The 16,452-nt window shown below is 36.8% G+C and overlaps 1 long non-coding RNA gene across 1 annotated transcript; it reads left to right on the top strand.

Annotated features, from left to right (window-relative positions):
* Positions 1–11,564: 11,564 nt before the first annotated feature.
* On the top strand, positions 11,565–15,813 carry LOC133529219 (uncharacterized). Its single transcript, XR_009801106.1, has 3 exons — positions 11,565–11,911; positions 12,973–13,063; positions 13,880–15,813. It is a non-coding gene; the product is annotated as an uncharacterized LOC133529219 (long non-coding RNA).
* Positions 15,814–16,452: the final 639 nt, after the last annotated feature.

A 16,452-nucleotide genomic window follows, 5' to 3' on the forward strand; every position in this document is an offset into this window, starting at 1 on the left:
TGAATAAATAATGCCCTCATACCGGTGTCGCCCTTGCGCCATCCTAGATGTCGCTTTTTCCGGGGGCGCATCTTGTAGGGGCGAGTCATCAATGTCATCATCTGTGGGAAATAAAATTGTATACCGTTTTATTAGGCAGGCGTCCGGTTTTTTATCACATAGCCCAGTATTTAGTCCATCGCTTTCACCTAATTGTCTAATTCATTTTAGATCCCATCAACCTTTAATAGTCCTTACACCCTAGCGGGTGCAGCCTCTGCATGCGTCCCATGACACGGGCAAGGGCAGCATCCCCTCGGTGTATCCCTTATATTTCATTCAAAAAAGGGACTCTATGTATTGGTTTCTGCTCCGCGCACGCCTCCCAAATGTCCGAAACATCATTGTTAAATACAAGTTAAAGTGTTTTAATATTTTTATTCCTTAAAAGTTTAATCTCAATAATTAAACGACTATGAAGTAATATTAGTTGTACATTAATTACCTTTAAAATGTTTTGAATATTCTAAAAATAAATCTTATCGTCAATTTTCTAATTTATTTCTGCAAAATTGATAAGAATTTGCTTTCATTTTAATTGTGAACCCAACAACAACTTTAATTATAAATTATCTGCAAACGTAAGTTTAATTAATTACAATGATTTTGTTAAACTCGATTACTAATTATAAATGAATAAATGATTTATAGTAATAAGCTAAAAGTATTACTTGCTAGTTACTAATAATCATGCAGTGGTTTATAATAGGAACGTCAACATTACAGTCCACATTTTCAATGAACGTTGTGAAAATGAAGACCATTGGATTATTATCGGTAGTTTTTTCAGTTAATCTATTAAGTCAATCAGCTGGGATTTCCGTTTCATATAGTGTAGTTGTACAAGTTTTTTATATGTTTCTTAATGTTAAAATTGTTTTATACCACGTCGGTGGCACGCCGCTTTTAACGGTTTTAACACAAATATATTATCTGTATTTGTGTTAAAACCGTTAAAAGCGGTATAAAGCTTGGAAATAGTTTCTTATATATCCTATAATTTATTTAAGTATAGTCGGATCAAGCGCAAACTTTGCAATGGCAGAGTGTGGAAGTGTCTATGAAAATGCGAAGGTTTATTTTGCGACTCTTCCACACGCTGTGGTGTCAATATCCTTATAAAATGTAAACCTTTTCTTAACAGAATACCACTGTACAGAACCTCCGTCAATTGTCAGTTCCTCTCATGTCGGCAGAAACCTGCACGGAGCACTATCCTAGTGTAAACAATGACTTACAGATTTGTGCTGGGTCGCTCGGCCTAGACGCATGTGTGGTAAGAGAACCGTTTTAGTATTTTTATAGAAATATTATTCATAATATACATATAGGACAAACATACCTATAAAGACCAAAGGGCCACGCCACGAAATGTTGCTGGCGACTTCCAGCGATCATCTGATGAAGATGGATGATGATTTTAAATGTATATTCAAGCCAAACAAAAGACGTTATAAAATGAATTTCGCTACATATGTTAATAGTACATTATCTTAGAATAGCTAGGATAAATATTCATGATCTTAACAACAGGTACTTTAACTTCGCCGATTAGCGTTTTTCAAGAGAAAAATAGCATTCATTATAAAAATGCGCAAATCAATAAAAATTTGCAAAAAACCGATGACACCGTTTTAGCACTTTCAACATTATTTATCATGGAGGACTTAATTTTCTCCTGTCAACCATCGGTCGAAACAGAAATGCGTTAAGAAAAAAATCCATTCAACTAGGAATAAAATAATAAATAGGGTTGCCATCTCTAAAATTTGGAAACCAGGACAAGACGCGTGAAAACCCCGCATTTTACAGTCCAGAACCCGGACATGTCAACAGGTTTTTTTAAACAGGTTGTGCGTGTGTCGCGGGCGGCCTACGATCTGAAACTTTTAAACCCGGACTACAAATGAAGTTTCCCCGGACGCTCTCCGGATGCCCTCTAAACTATGTCAAATCCGGGGAAACCCGGACGGATAGCAACCCTATCTGTACGCTTAACCCGTTCATCAAAACACCTTGTAACACAAAGTCCCCCTATAGACTCAAAAACTACTGAACGGATTCTGTTTTCATTAGGTACATAATATCAATAGAGTGATTCTTGAGGACAGGTTAAGGTGTATAATTTTACTAAGTCGAGGACTAAGTACTTGACAGACAAACATGCATGTCCTGTGACAACATACTATTTATTACATATGATTCTGACTATACCCACGTCACTACACACAACATATTACTATAATAGTGATTTGTCAAGGGAACTGCATGACGAATCACCTCATCAGGGCAGCGTAATTTGGAATCACGGAGGCTGGAAAATAAATAACAAAACTCGTTTATAAGGGCTATTTTCTAAATTGGGGGTGGTTTTGTTGGTTACAGGGGCTATTGTTGCTTGTTTTGGATTGAAATGTACAGTCTGTGGGTATTTTTGAGAGATACACGATGAATTTTTCTTTTTCCGTACCACTACTATTACACCTTATAAACCTAGAGCGGTACCTGTTATAAAAAAAAATTCTACTCGTCGACTGTAATGGTTGAATTAATATTTTGTATACCAAACTGTCATTGGGTACTTTTCATGTATGGGCTCCCAACTCAACTGTAATATTCATTTCGAAACGGTTTAATCAACTATAATGAAATTGAACAATCACAGCTCGCTGCGGTCAAGACCACTATTACACCCTATAAACCTAGAGCGGTTCCTGTTATAATATATTTTTTTATTAAAAATGTAAGGTATAAATATGGCCGACCGTTCTAGACAGCTCAGTCAGTTGTCGGGTGTCAGACCGTCAACCTCTCCAGCATCTCCTGAGGATGCCTCGTAGAGAGGCGAAACACGTGTCGAGTTTTGTACTTTTGGTGGTGGGTTGTTATATTTATTTGCGTATTTATTTTTGCGGTGGGAGGGTGGGAACATTAATTGCATGTAAAAATACGCAAGTAAGTATAACGGGTTAGCACTGTTTGACTAACACGTTATTTTCTCGCGGATTAGCAAAGTAATATTTCTTGCTTTAATTAATTAATCTATCGTTCACTGGTACTAATATACTCCCTCTGTTTTCTTTGCGTAACAGTTTTTAGAAAAGTACGTAACATAGAAATATATTTTACGTACGTATAAGTTCATGTTCATCAAGATTTGTAATGAATCGTTTTATAATGAGAGCGTAATTTTAATTGTATGGTAGCGGTTTTGTAGCGCATGCAACATGCAGAATTCCACTTGCTTTATATTTCGTGTTTGGGCAAAAAATCTCGATTTTCCGGTTTTGTCTATACCTCTAACCCTATGCTAGGTTGGTACCGCGGGGGCTACCTAATTTCTCACTAGTGAAAAGAATCACGTCCGTTAAAAAGGCAATTTTAGCATCCCACTTATATGATTCAAATTCAGGTAACAGCATTCGGATTATTCCGCGATAACGTTTGTGTAATGTAGGACGATAGGTAAGAATATTCGAAGATATCAAAAAGCTGTTATATAAATTAGAGCCATATTTATAGGATGCTAAAATTGCCTTTTGAACGGGCGTGATCCTTCTCACTAATTCGGTGTTCGGTAGCCACCGCGGTTCACAAAAGAAACACATTTGAGGGAAAAAATCATTTAAGATAATTCGTACTATAATTCTCTACAAGTGTTGCCTGAATTGGTGACTTCACAACGAGTTGTCTAGCCAAAGGGTTTGTTATAAAATTGTAGATCATTCGGTTAAATATTGGTGCTATAAATCATAAACGGCCGGTCGTTAGTCAGGCGACAGATGTGGATTAATGTGCTTGCACCGCGGTCCGATGGATCTTCATATCTGAGAGCTAGCACCGGAAAAGCGTAACGTTTCGGTAATTTAGTGTTTTTTTTACGAAAAAAAACTTATTGTACATAAAGCAGACTTAAAAGTCCGAAGCAAACTCGGTTCTCCACTACATTTTTTTTTTTTTTTTTTTTTTTTTTTTTTTTTTTTTTTTTTTTTTTTTTATTTATTATCACAAATAGTATGGTACATTTTAAACTTGTGTTAGGTTCGCCAAACTGGCGTTTAACGGCGAAATGAGGCACTCATTTTCAACGTTAGTACCTTAATCTAAATTATATGATTAACTTATAATACTAAGGTTAATACATATTTATATCATATTAACACAGTATAAGTAGTTGTAGTATATTTACCTATCCTATTTATTTATTCAGACATGCGTTGTACCTATTAGCAACTTCTTAATTTTTGATTTAAAGATGTTTTTACTAGCACATTCGTCTTCTACTGATAACTCATTAAATATTCGCGGTGTGATATAGCTACGCGTCCTTTTACCATAGTAGTTGCTAGCGGTTGGTTCCACGTATTTACGACGCTTTAACCCTCTTGGCGCTCGGGTATATACTCGCGGAGTTTTAAATTTGGGATTATTAAATTGCTCAGCTGCTATTAAGTACTTAACTTTATCATGCACTGGCAGGATGTTCAGTTTCTTAAATAAGACCGTGTAATCGTTTCTACAGTTTGCTTTAGTTTTTTTATCAATTATATTTTTTAATAGCCGTAGTTGTAAGTTTAATATTTTGTCCAGATAAGTTTTGAAGGTGCGTCCATAAGCTATTAAACCGTATCCAATTATAGCATCCGCCAGCGCATGGTATAACATTCGTAATATTTTATTATTAACTATATTTTTTAAACTAATAATTTTACACAGTATAGATCTTAATCTATTACATACAGAATCTATGTGTATTTTCCAGTTAATGTGTTTATCTATAGTTAGGCCTAGGTATTTAAATTTATCAACTACTTCTATTGATTTACATTTACAATCTCGTTTCTCGATATGCAAACAATCGTATGTGTGACCAATAATTTTAATAGGCTCCTGGGTTGGTTTTATGTATGGTGAATGTATGAGTAGAAATTTGGTTTTTTCAGTGTTCAATATTAAACCATTATCGTGAGACCATTTAAGTATATTTTCGAAGTCCTGCTGTATATAAGTCTGTACGTTAATAAGGTCTTTATCAGCAAATAGTAAGCAAGTGTCATCCGCATACATGTATGTGGAACAGTTCCGTACAACATTAGTTACGCTGTTCACATGCATTATGTACCCGAGTGGGCCATACACCGAGCCGGTCGGCACCCCGGTCTGCACCTCTGCCTCGTCACCGCTGACACCGTCCACGGAGACACGCAGGGTTCGTCGCGACAAATATGTACGGAACCATTCCAACACCGGACCACGAACCCCACATTCGTCCATCGCCTGCAATAGTTGTTCGTGGTCCAAGGTATCGAAGGCTTTTTTAAAATCAATAAAAAGCACCCCTATGTACTTTTTATTATTTAAATTACTATAAACTTCATCTGTAAATTGAGCCAGGGCCGTAGACGTACTTCTTGATTGCCTAAAACCATGCTGCGCATCCGAGATAATGTTATATTTCTCAAGGAAAGTACTTATCTGGTTCACAATTACTTTTTCCATGATTTTATTGATGACAGGTAAAATCGCTATAGGCCTATAGTTTGAGTACTCGGAATGACTCCCCTGTTTATGTATTGGCCTTATAATATGCAAACGTTGCATTCTCATTTTAAAACGACTAGCTAGATTGCTTTGAAAATTTGTACTTACAATAATATAAGGTTCTAGGCTTGTAATTAGTTTATGTAGCTTCAGATATCATAGTAAAAAAAATACATTTTATTATTGGCAAAACCTGCATAAATTTGATGAAAGTAATTTTTAGTGTTCCGTACAAAACTTTGTTCACGGAACACTTATTTAAAAGTAAAAAGAACTATTTCTATAGAAATTTGAAAACTTTGTAAACTTCTTGGCACAATGCTAACTGCCGGTACAAAATTGTAGCCCGACTAAATAACGAATTAAAGAAAAATACATGAAAATCTTGCTTATGTTATTCTTATTTCTCAGAATATCTTGCAATATCTTGTTAAAATTATAATGACACAAAACGGCAAAGTTTTATCCGGGCAACCTATTTTATTGGAAAATATAAGACGGTCTTTGTACAACCAGATCCAATTAAAAATAACTTCGCGTACTACTTTAAAGTCTTCGGTTTTACGAAACAGAATTTAATTAAAGCTTAATGAACAATAAAGCAACAGACCATAGAGTGCCTAGAAAATGGCAGTTCATTGCAGAGTGGCAAGACTGGAAATAATTTTCCGTTCGCGCCAAAAGTTCGGGAGTTGTTACAAATGCTTTTTAGCTGAGGTGTAATTTCTCGTTGAATTTCAAATTGGTGAAGAAGTTTAATTTTTTTTTGCTCACTGTAAGACCTGCAGATCTGTTTAACCACTCTTTAATCCATACCCGGCAATTCAACATGGTATACGTGGCTATTACAGTGCGTTTTTTTAGCATTAGAATAAAGGTAAACAATCTTGACGTGTCTTATTACTGAAAATTATTTAATAACGTTTTAAAAAATAGTTAAAATTACTTATAAAAGCAAAAGTATGTAAATAATCGTGTATGATTTTTAATTGTTACATTTGCTGTGGCTTATTTTTCAACAGAGTTTTTTAATTTATTCCCTCAAACCCTGAGCTGTTAAATAAAACTGTCTTTCTTTTGTGCACCGCGGTGGCTACCGAACACCGAATTAGTGAGAAGGATCACGCCCATTCAAAAGGCAATTTTAGCATCCTATGACTCAAATTTATGTAACAGATTTTTGTTATCTTCGAATATTCTTACCTATCGTCCTACATTACATTACACATGCGTATAACATGTGTATTGTTTTGTATAATAAGCTCCCTCATGAATTGACAATGTTGCGTGGAAATGAATTTAGGATAAAACTGACTAAATGGCTACAAGACAATTGCTTTTATACTGTTAAGGACTATTTAAATTTCAAATTGTAATTTATAATTTTTCATTATCATATTATGACATAACTTTGACATACCTACGAATCTATTTTAGTTTAGCTTAGTATTTCTATTTTAATCTCATTTATTTTTATTTGCATTATGTCATTGTTTTTATTAGGATTATTAAAATTTTATGCATGTACCTGATGTACTCTACTAGTAAATGTAAATTACAAACATTTTGCATGTTGGCTATATGTCGACTGAATACTGATGCTAAAACTGTTTTAAGACCTTATTGTAACGTATTCTGGCAAATAAACATTTCTAATTTCTAATTTCTAATTTCACAAACGTGTTATCGCGGAATAATCCTAATGCTGCTACTTAAATTTGAATCATATAAGTGGAATGCTAAAATTGCGTTTTAAACGGGCGTGATCCTTTTCACTAGTGAGAAATTAGGTAGCCACCGCGGTGCACAAAAGAAACGATGCCTTTTATTTAACAGCTTAGGGATTATGGTGAAAATAAAAGATCATTTCAGAGAATTCGTATTATACTTATCATCCTAGCATAGGTTTAAGGCAATGGTAAAAGTAAAAATGGGAATTTTTTATAGGAAAGTTTTATAAGGAATACAAAGCAGGTTGAATTCTGCATGCTGCATGTTCTTACAATCCGCTACCTTAGCTACCGCTACCTCAGTCTCAATTGAAGAATCAAAATCAAAATTCTCCATGTAGATTAGTGTAAACACACACTTTAATTCTGTAGTTGTGATTTTTCCATTATTACTTTTTTTTACTGAACGGTAAAACCCGTTTTGCCGCATAGGACCTAATAGAATATAAGCATCGGAATGTGCGCCGTATCCGGAAAACAAGTAAGCAGTCAAGTGCCGCATTTTTAGATTTTATTGTTTAATGATGCATCAACCTAACACGTTCAATAAAATAAATATCGACACTGTAAACAATTGCAAATCAAGGAACAATCTATCGGATCGTTGAGACCCGATCCGATAGATTGTTCCTTGATTTGCAATCAAACTATAAAGTCAATCTACCTGCGATTTGAAGATTAACTAGGATAACTATTTAAGAAAATATTGTTTTCAAAACGTGTGCATGAATTATCAAAATGTTATAGATGATGGCAATTAAACAAGAGCATATCCACCAGATATTTTCAACCCGTTAACCTCGGATCTGTATTCCTACAAATGAAGAATTATGAATTGTGAATTATGTCCTAAAAAAACCCATCTCATACCCAGGTAAAGTCACTGAAATTCTTTGCCGTAGTGAACGTGTTAAGATGTTAGAGCGCGGGCCAGGAGTATATTTCGTCAGTTGATAGGTTAGATGTTGTTTTAAATAAAATAAACACCGTCAGCCGATTGTATCGCGGTGGAAAGACCGTCAGGTGTAAAATGAACATGTAAAAAATACACGCATTATCACTTTATGTCCACAAAGTATGCGTAATGGGTAAATTGCGTAATCCATTTATGGCGTTTCAGGCGTTCACCTGATGATATGCTACATGCAAAACTTCATGATTTGTTATTTCTATCATAAAAAGGTAAAGTGCTTATTTTTACATGTTCATGCGACCAGCTGACGTTCTTACCACCACGATATAACCGGCTGACGATTTTTTTAATTAACAATAGCATCTGAACTATCATCTGACAAAGTATCAAACGGAATGCGATGTCAATCTTTTTTACGTGTTTCGGTAGCTGCCATTCCTCAACCCACTAACGAAGCGGGAGCTGACGTCCACGAGGGTTCATCATACATAGCCGTTAACGTTAACCACTATTCGAATTTTCGCCGGAGAGGCGATTGGTCATTGAATCTGTTCCTGGCACTCGGTCTAGGTGAGAGTAAGTAATAGGTACGCTCTTTTCTTGAAGGTTTGAAGGTAGGTTTCATCATTTCCCTTCGCTCGCCAAGCAAGAAGAATAAACCAGGAAGTAAAATGGCCGCCAGATAATGTCCTCGGCTAATTGTTGAGCGAATCGCAGTAATCGGACGTCGCAATAAAGGCGCAGGAGGATTAAATGATTACTGTTTCGAAATTAAACAATTAAGAATGCCCGTTGAATGCTTTTTGGCAGAGGTTTTGTAAGTAGCTATTGAATTTAAAAAATAGGGTTTGAATCAGACGTTATTTTGCGGAATTATTTTTGTCTTTTATTTTTTTTTAATTTAAGTTCTTTATAGGAAGCGCTGGTGGCCTAGCGGCAAGAACGTGCGGCTTGCATTTCGGAGATCACGGGTTCTAACCCCGACTCGTACTAATGAGGTTTTCGGAACTTATGTACGAAATTACATTTGATATTTACTGCGCTTTACGGTGAAGGAAACATCGTGAGAAAACTGGACTAAGATAGGTAAATGAAGTTTAGTGTTTCTATTGGTTTATGACAAATACCTCCCTCGCTACGTGTCCTGTGTCCTCGCACAGCTTTGATGAAAACGCAGCCTAAGAATGCATACATAAATATCCCTATAAACTATGGAGTTTATGAGGATATTTATGTATGGACGACGTAGCACTTGGTGTGAAAACTTAGCGTGGTTCAACTCTCCTTGTGTTTATTTTGATAGGCCCATGATACTTCCTAGATATCTATATTTTTTGTGAGCCGTAAGTACACTGCATGCGAAAAAATACATATCCTCGCTTATTTTTATTATATAACAGTCTTTTTTTTCTATTTAGTAGAAAAAAATACTCTTTTCACTAAAAAAAAGTCCGATAGACTTTAAGGTAATAATAAAGTACCTAAACTGTCATTTCGACATCAAAGCGTCAAATTCTAGGATCCCAAATATCTTACAAAATTACAATAAAATGCTTAATCAGAATTTCTCTGAAGTAAATTTTGCGCAGCGCGCCAAAGTACCGCAACGAATTGGTGATTCAAAATGTAAAATTACAGATGGGAGTTTCAAGCGTAAATGTCCTTACAAAGCTTGCAATAAGGTCGGTTGTCGTAAGTTCTGGCACACGCCCTATGCGGCATATGACCCTGGATTTGTAGGACAGCTATGGCCCACGGTGTTATCTGTTGGGATAGCGGAGTGTTTTTTCGGTGTGATTCTGGTAGCAATTGTGATCGCTAATAGAGAAAAATATGAAAGTATATATGGAACTGACGCTGCTAAGAGTAAGTGATTTTGAACGTTTTAATGTAGGAACAATGTGCGGAATTCTTCATAGCAAAAATCAAACTGTCAGAGGGATTGACCTAACTGTTTTATCGACTTATCGATGTTACGGAATAATATCGCATTAGGTATCCATAATCAACTTAAAAGATTATTCTGTAACATTTAACCTCTTTGATAAGCAACTTGCATCTCCGTATTAAAGTAAATCATGTCAGCGTCACATATGTCATTTATGTCACTTGAGTTTTCGTAAGTGATTTCCATGCCGTGTTACTAAAATGGTTAATCCTAACTAAAAGAAAACAATAAAAAAATGGATACAGAAAGATTCTTATTTCAGTTTCAAAGAAGATTCTTCCACAATATATTGCTCTAAATGTTACGTTCATTTACATCATAAAAGTATTTTCTGTTTTATTCTTTACTATTATACCAAAATACGGTGGCGGTCAGCTAATTAGGGACACCTGTGTTTCGTTAAGTGACAAATATTTATCGATAAGTCGATAAAACAGTTAGGTCAATCCCTCTGACAGTTTGATTTTTGCTATGAAGAATTCCGCTCATTGGTAGGAACTTAGTGGCGAGCGTGCAGCGGAGCGTTTGGCGGCGCGTGCAGAGTGGCGTCGAGCGTCCGAGGGATGTGATGTGACGATGTGAGGGCCACCACGAACCTTTCTCTTTTACTCCAATTAAGGCGTAATTAGAGTGACAGAGAAAGATGCCTGCAATTCGCGAACTTCGGTGTTGACGGTAGACCCTCTGAGCAGCCACTTGCACGTGATCCTCTGGGGTTGCAGGTGTCCATAGGCTACGGAGACAGCTTACTATCAGGCGGGCCGTACACTTGTTTACGACGTAGTATAAAACCCAAAGCTATCAACTAGGAGATTAGGGTTTCCTCTCCCCCTCTTTTCGACGCGGAATCGGCAAAAGCCGATAGAAAAAGCACGCAATAAAAGGGAAAAAGGCGTTCGGTTCGTCTCGACGACGCTGACGACACGTCGACATCGTTTTCGGTCTTATTGCTTTTTAATTTCACATGCTCTGAAAAAGAGTCATTGTTGTATGTACTAAAACGTGTGCAGAAAGTAATACGTTTCTGCTTCCAAGTACGACTTTTCCTTTTTTTACGATAAGCAATTAAAATTTGGTTTTAAACGGTTGGTGTTAAACGGATTTGTTTAAAACCAAATTTCCATTCTGATATTTAACTCCCCGTTCCATAAATAACGATACTTTTACCAAAACGGTAAGCAAAAAAAATTGAAAGTCTCACGAATTGCTATAAAAAAATATATTTAGTCATGTTAAAAAAAAACAAATGTATTTTACTCTCCTCGTATTCGAAATGAAAATAGAGTGTTAACTCCGGTGAAAGGCATCTTTTAATTTCTCTCTCGGAATTCTCGGATACTTGGCGGATAAAACTACCTCGGATGGACTATAAATGAGTGCCTTTCGTGCTAAAGTCAATTTCAGGTCGATAAGTGTGGGGAGACCCCTAACGATCATATCTAAGCCATAATTAAGTATCTCTTACTGATGCCTACTGATATAAAGTTCTTTAACTCTTCCTCTGTGTCTGCAACTTAGGTAATCAGAGCTTAAAATCTGCTTTTTTACACACTTCACACGTGAACCACTGTCAGCGGCGTACAATCTTATAATGTGTCTTTAAATAATTACCGTATGTCTCAAATTCATTGTAATTCTACAGTAGTAAGTCTAACAAGTATTGTTGGACTTGTGACACTGATGCTGTGTGGGGTGATGCTGCTCGTGGCGATCATCCTGGACATGCGCAAAATCATGTGGGTAAGTAGATCTATGAAAATATTGCAGGGACCGGACAACACTTTCCTCGATAAAAGCCTGTCAATGAGCATCCCTTTAAGACGCCTAACCCAGTGAAAAGCTTACTAGTTCTAGCTGCTAGCCCTTTCATTTTACTATCCCTTATAGAACAGTAAAGCTAGCCCTGTGCAATTGCTTACTGCTATTCTATATGCCTCGCAATCCCTTTATAAGGGATACCCTAATAATTTAGCGCTTTTTATGAAACTTTCCCTTGTTGTATACTAGTTCTAAATACAACTTTTGTAGGTAGCCAGTATTTTGACTTTTACAGTCCCTAGTAAAATAGTAACTGTCAATATGTGATTTATAAACAAGGTAGACGATTAAAAATTACCACGCCTATATGCTAAAAGGGAAATCCTTCATAAGGCTAATCATTATAAGTAATATGCAAGGTATTGGTGAGGGGATGATTAGGGTTTTATACGGGTATTGAGATACCGATTAATTAAATGGGCTACCGCTTAGACAAGATCTTGAAAAGTAAAATGATAGGGTTTTGTCAGACAAAAAGTATGGTGACTTAAGGCTTATGCAAAACCCTGTGACGTCACGGCTACGTCACAACCCATACAAAACCTTTATAAGGAATAGCGAGCCGGTCTCTCAAGTATTGTCTGCCATCTGCTACATCTTTTCTCATGTGCGCTTATAAGAAATGAATACACAAACGCAATGAACTTTGATGAAGATCTTAAGAGAAAGGTCTTCTCAAGACAAACATAGTCCCCATTTTCCTCTCACCTATGGAAAAGCGGTCGTCCACTATCATATTAATGGTTGCATAAATTCCACATACTTATCTGCTTCTGTTTGAATTTTTGAATTAAAGTCTGTTGCTATTGTCGTTTGCTATTGAATGTCTTTCTAACTGTAGATTATACCTATTTTGCAAAAAATAAAAATAAGATTACATCTCATACAAAAAGCTTCTACTCCGTCACATTTTTTTGGACAAAAAAATAATACAACTAAAAGGATTTCGATTCAAATATGACGGATTATTACTTTATTTTCAGATCCGCATTATGACCTCTACGGGTTTGGGCGGTTATGTGGTGATACTTTCAGTAATTAAAATGCATTTCGCTCTTCTTGCGATTGAACGAGGTAAGACTTAAATTAATTGTCGCTATCATTATCTATATCTATATACATCTCTTAGATCGGTCTACATCTATAGGTCTAATTAAATACCCTTTACCCTTTGAACTCTTTATGTCATAAATAAAAACAGTACTCCAAGCTCCCGGGAGCAAGGGACCTACTGTAAACCTTACTCGAAAGTGTGAAGGTTACTTCGACAGCGTCCGCTATGGCGCTGTGGGCACGTCGGCAAACGACACCTGTAAAGATTTATGGCGTTCAAATGGTTAATGTCAGTTTAGGCTATAATATTATGATGTGCTACCTGCACTTTTTGCAGCAATTTAGTAGCGATACTAGCGATACAGCCATCAGATATATCGGAGCGGCCTAGGTACTTTAAAGTATCTGAACACGAACTCTAACGCCTTGACAATAGGGGCGTGTTCAGATATTTGTGAGCATTTTGGCCGCTCCAATATATCTAATGGCGACTGTGCCTGCAGTTGCCCCATAGTTGCAATTGCCCTGGCTGATCGTATGTGGAATTTCATACCCCAGACGCTCCCGGAGGTTCCTTAAGAGACTAAAGTGAGGGATTCTTTAAAAAATAAAGTGTAAGGGTTTTTAAAGTCTCTGCAACACACATGTAACACCTTAAAAATTGCAGGAGTCGATAGGCTACAGTGATTACTTGCCCTCGAGCGGGCTGTATGCGTGATAAAAAATATCACTACGATCTTTATCCAAATACTGTAGAAGGCTTTATTAAGTTTTCTACACTACAAGGTTAATTTACGTAAGATTGACACAATTTTAATATTTGTTTTCTTTTTCTAGACCCATCTGTATCGACAACTCAAACAATCATATTGAGCGACGCGGGCATGCTAGAGGTTTTTACTCTTCTCGGAGCAGGTAAATTCCCCACACATCCATATGTTAACGGCACCAATCATAGGATATTTAAGAGAATATTTGGAGTATTTTCGATATTTCACAGACATCTGTAACATTTCTACCGCTTTATGCTTTAAAAGTTGAATATCCAATTCCTTCTTTATGTATTCTATGTATTTAATGAAAGCTACTGAAATTGGTTTCAATATTATTAACCAATTAAAACTATGGTTTTTTGCTCCAGTCATGGGATGTATGGCGCTATTAATTTTCAATTTCACAAAACAATTCTCAACGACTATGCGTTTAGTCAGCCGACATGAAAATATTCATGGTAGCACTGTCGGCGTGGTTGACACCACAGGTACCCACAGGGGACCCCAGGGCTGGCGCGTCCCTCTCTCAACGTATTTCCCTTGCGATACAGAGAGGTAACGCCACCAGTTTCATGGGGTCCATGCCGCAGGCGGACCCTTTAGTAGGGGTATTCTCTTTGTAATTGGTTTTTGTTTTTGTGGATAGGTAAATGGGCATTCCATACTATTTCCTTTAGGCAGTAGGTAATTCATAGTAATAAATAAAACAACTATACAGAATAAGTAATAGTACTACCGTACAGAAAAGAAACTTCCTACAAAACCGAAGTTTGGCAGCGATTCAGATCCCTGTCCCTTTCAGATCACTATCCCTTTCGGCTATTTAGGGTTGTCGAAGTTCAACTCATTGTCTTATCTATGGTTGTGCACCCAAAGGGACGTCAAATTGTGCTTACCCTAATAATTGCTCGTAGCCATTCTGAGCCGAACGCAGCCGAGAATGCCCGATAGGATCATTTTCACCCCTCTGCTAGCCTCTCCAAAGGTCGGTCAACTTTATAGACGAATTTTCCAGGACATTGCTATCACGTACGTGATTTTTGAAAACTCATTCTTCGTATCGTAACATGTGTCCAGCATGTTGCCTCTTCTATTATCTATTGTTTTCAACAAATTTTTCTCCTATTATTCGTAAAACATCTTTGTTGGTTTTCTTTTCAGTCCAACTAATCTTTGCTATTTAAGGGCAGCACCACATCTCAAATGTTTCCAGCCTTTCCCTAATCTCCCTATCACATTGCTTCATATTAGGCTCATAGTCTATTTTTCATAGCTGTGCAGTGCTATACACCATACGTACACTTTTTGGATTAAAATATGGACTTATTTGTGCTAATAATTTCTTGAAATCATTTATTCTCGCTGTGTATTCATAGTGATCAAATCTGTAGGTCTTAAAGTCTTCCATGCTTGATTGTTTATGATTAGCTCTCGTTTGATCCAAACTGCTTTATCCTTCGTCCGATACGTATAATTTTAGTAAAGTCTATAGACTTCCACAAGCAAATATATTATATTATATTACTAGCCTATACTGTGTCCCACTGCTAGGCAATGGAGGCCTCCTCGATCTCTATCCGTCTCGGTTTTGAGCTAACTCCGGCCAGCCGTTGAGATATGCGTCCAGGTCATCCCGCCATCTCCACCTGGGCCTGCCAGCTCCGCGTCCATCTTGCGTCATCCACTCCTTGGCTATTTTAGCCCACCTCTAGGTGCATGCGGCAGACATGACCGGCCCAGTCCCATTTCAGCTTGGCAATCTTAGCTCCAACATCAGTGATGATACAAGCAAATAATAAAATAAAATATTTTTTGGGCCACTTGCGCTTAATCTTGAAGTGTAGGTATTTTTTATGTTCCCTTTGGCTTTCAAATAGCTACGAATCAGTCTAATAATACAATAACTAGTAACGACTAACAATACTAGGGTATACGTAATGCGGTGTCGCGAACGAGTGATGCAAGTATAATAGGGGTTAATGTCGCTATATTATGCAAATGTTAATGTATTCGAAATCGTAACTAAAAGACAGGTTTATTTTTTCTATTATTACGCCTAGGTTAGGTTTTATACTACGTCGGTGGCAAACAAGCATACGGCCCGCCTGATGGTAAGCAGTCTCCGTAGCCTATGAAGTCTATAGAGATAAAAGCCAGCAATGTAGGTGTAAAAAAGAATTAATTTGACCGTTCAAATGCTGCAATAAAACAAATCGCATGCAATTACCAGTGAATTAATAAAGACAACATTAAAGCAATTAGTAATATTTCAGGATTTATGGTACTACTCGTATACTAGGTAAAACTATATTATCCACAAATTAAGTACCTACTAACTAATGTTAACTGTTTTGAATGATTCACGGTTTGTTTCACTAGACTTAAATCGATCGGGATATGGACCGTGATTACCTTTTGTATTGTTTCCGAGCTTCCGATATTTCGATGCAGTTACTACATGCATCTTGTTTACGGGGAGGTAACTGAAGATAGCGGATGGGTGTCAAAGTTGTGTAGGCCGCGTTCGGTCTATAATACGTTGGGAGCTCTAAAACAGTACAAAAGGTAATCACGGACATCACGGTCCATATCCCGGTCGACTTAATACCAATGCTATATTTAGTACATATTTTCTGG

Source organism: Cydia pomonella, chromosome 20 (assembly GCF_033807575.1).
Source record: "Cydia pomonella isolate Wapato2018A chromosome 20, ilCydPomo1, whole genome shotgun sequence".
Classification (NCBI taxonomy): domain Eukaryota; kingdom Metazoa; phylum Arthropoda; class Insecta; order Lepidoptera; family Tortricidae; genus Cydia; species Cydia pomonella.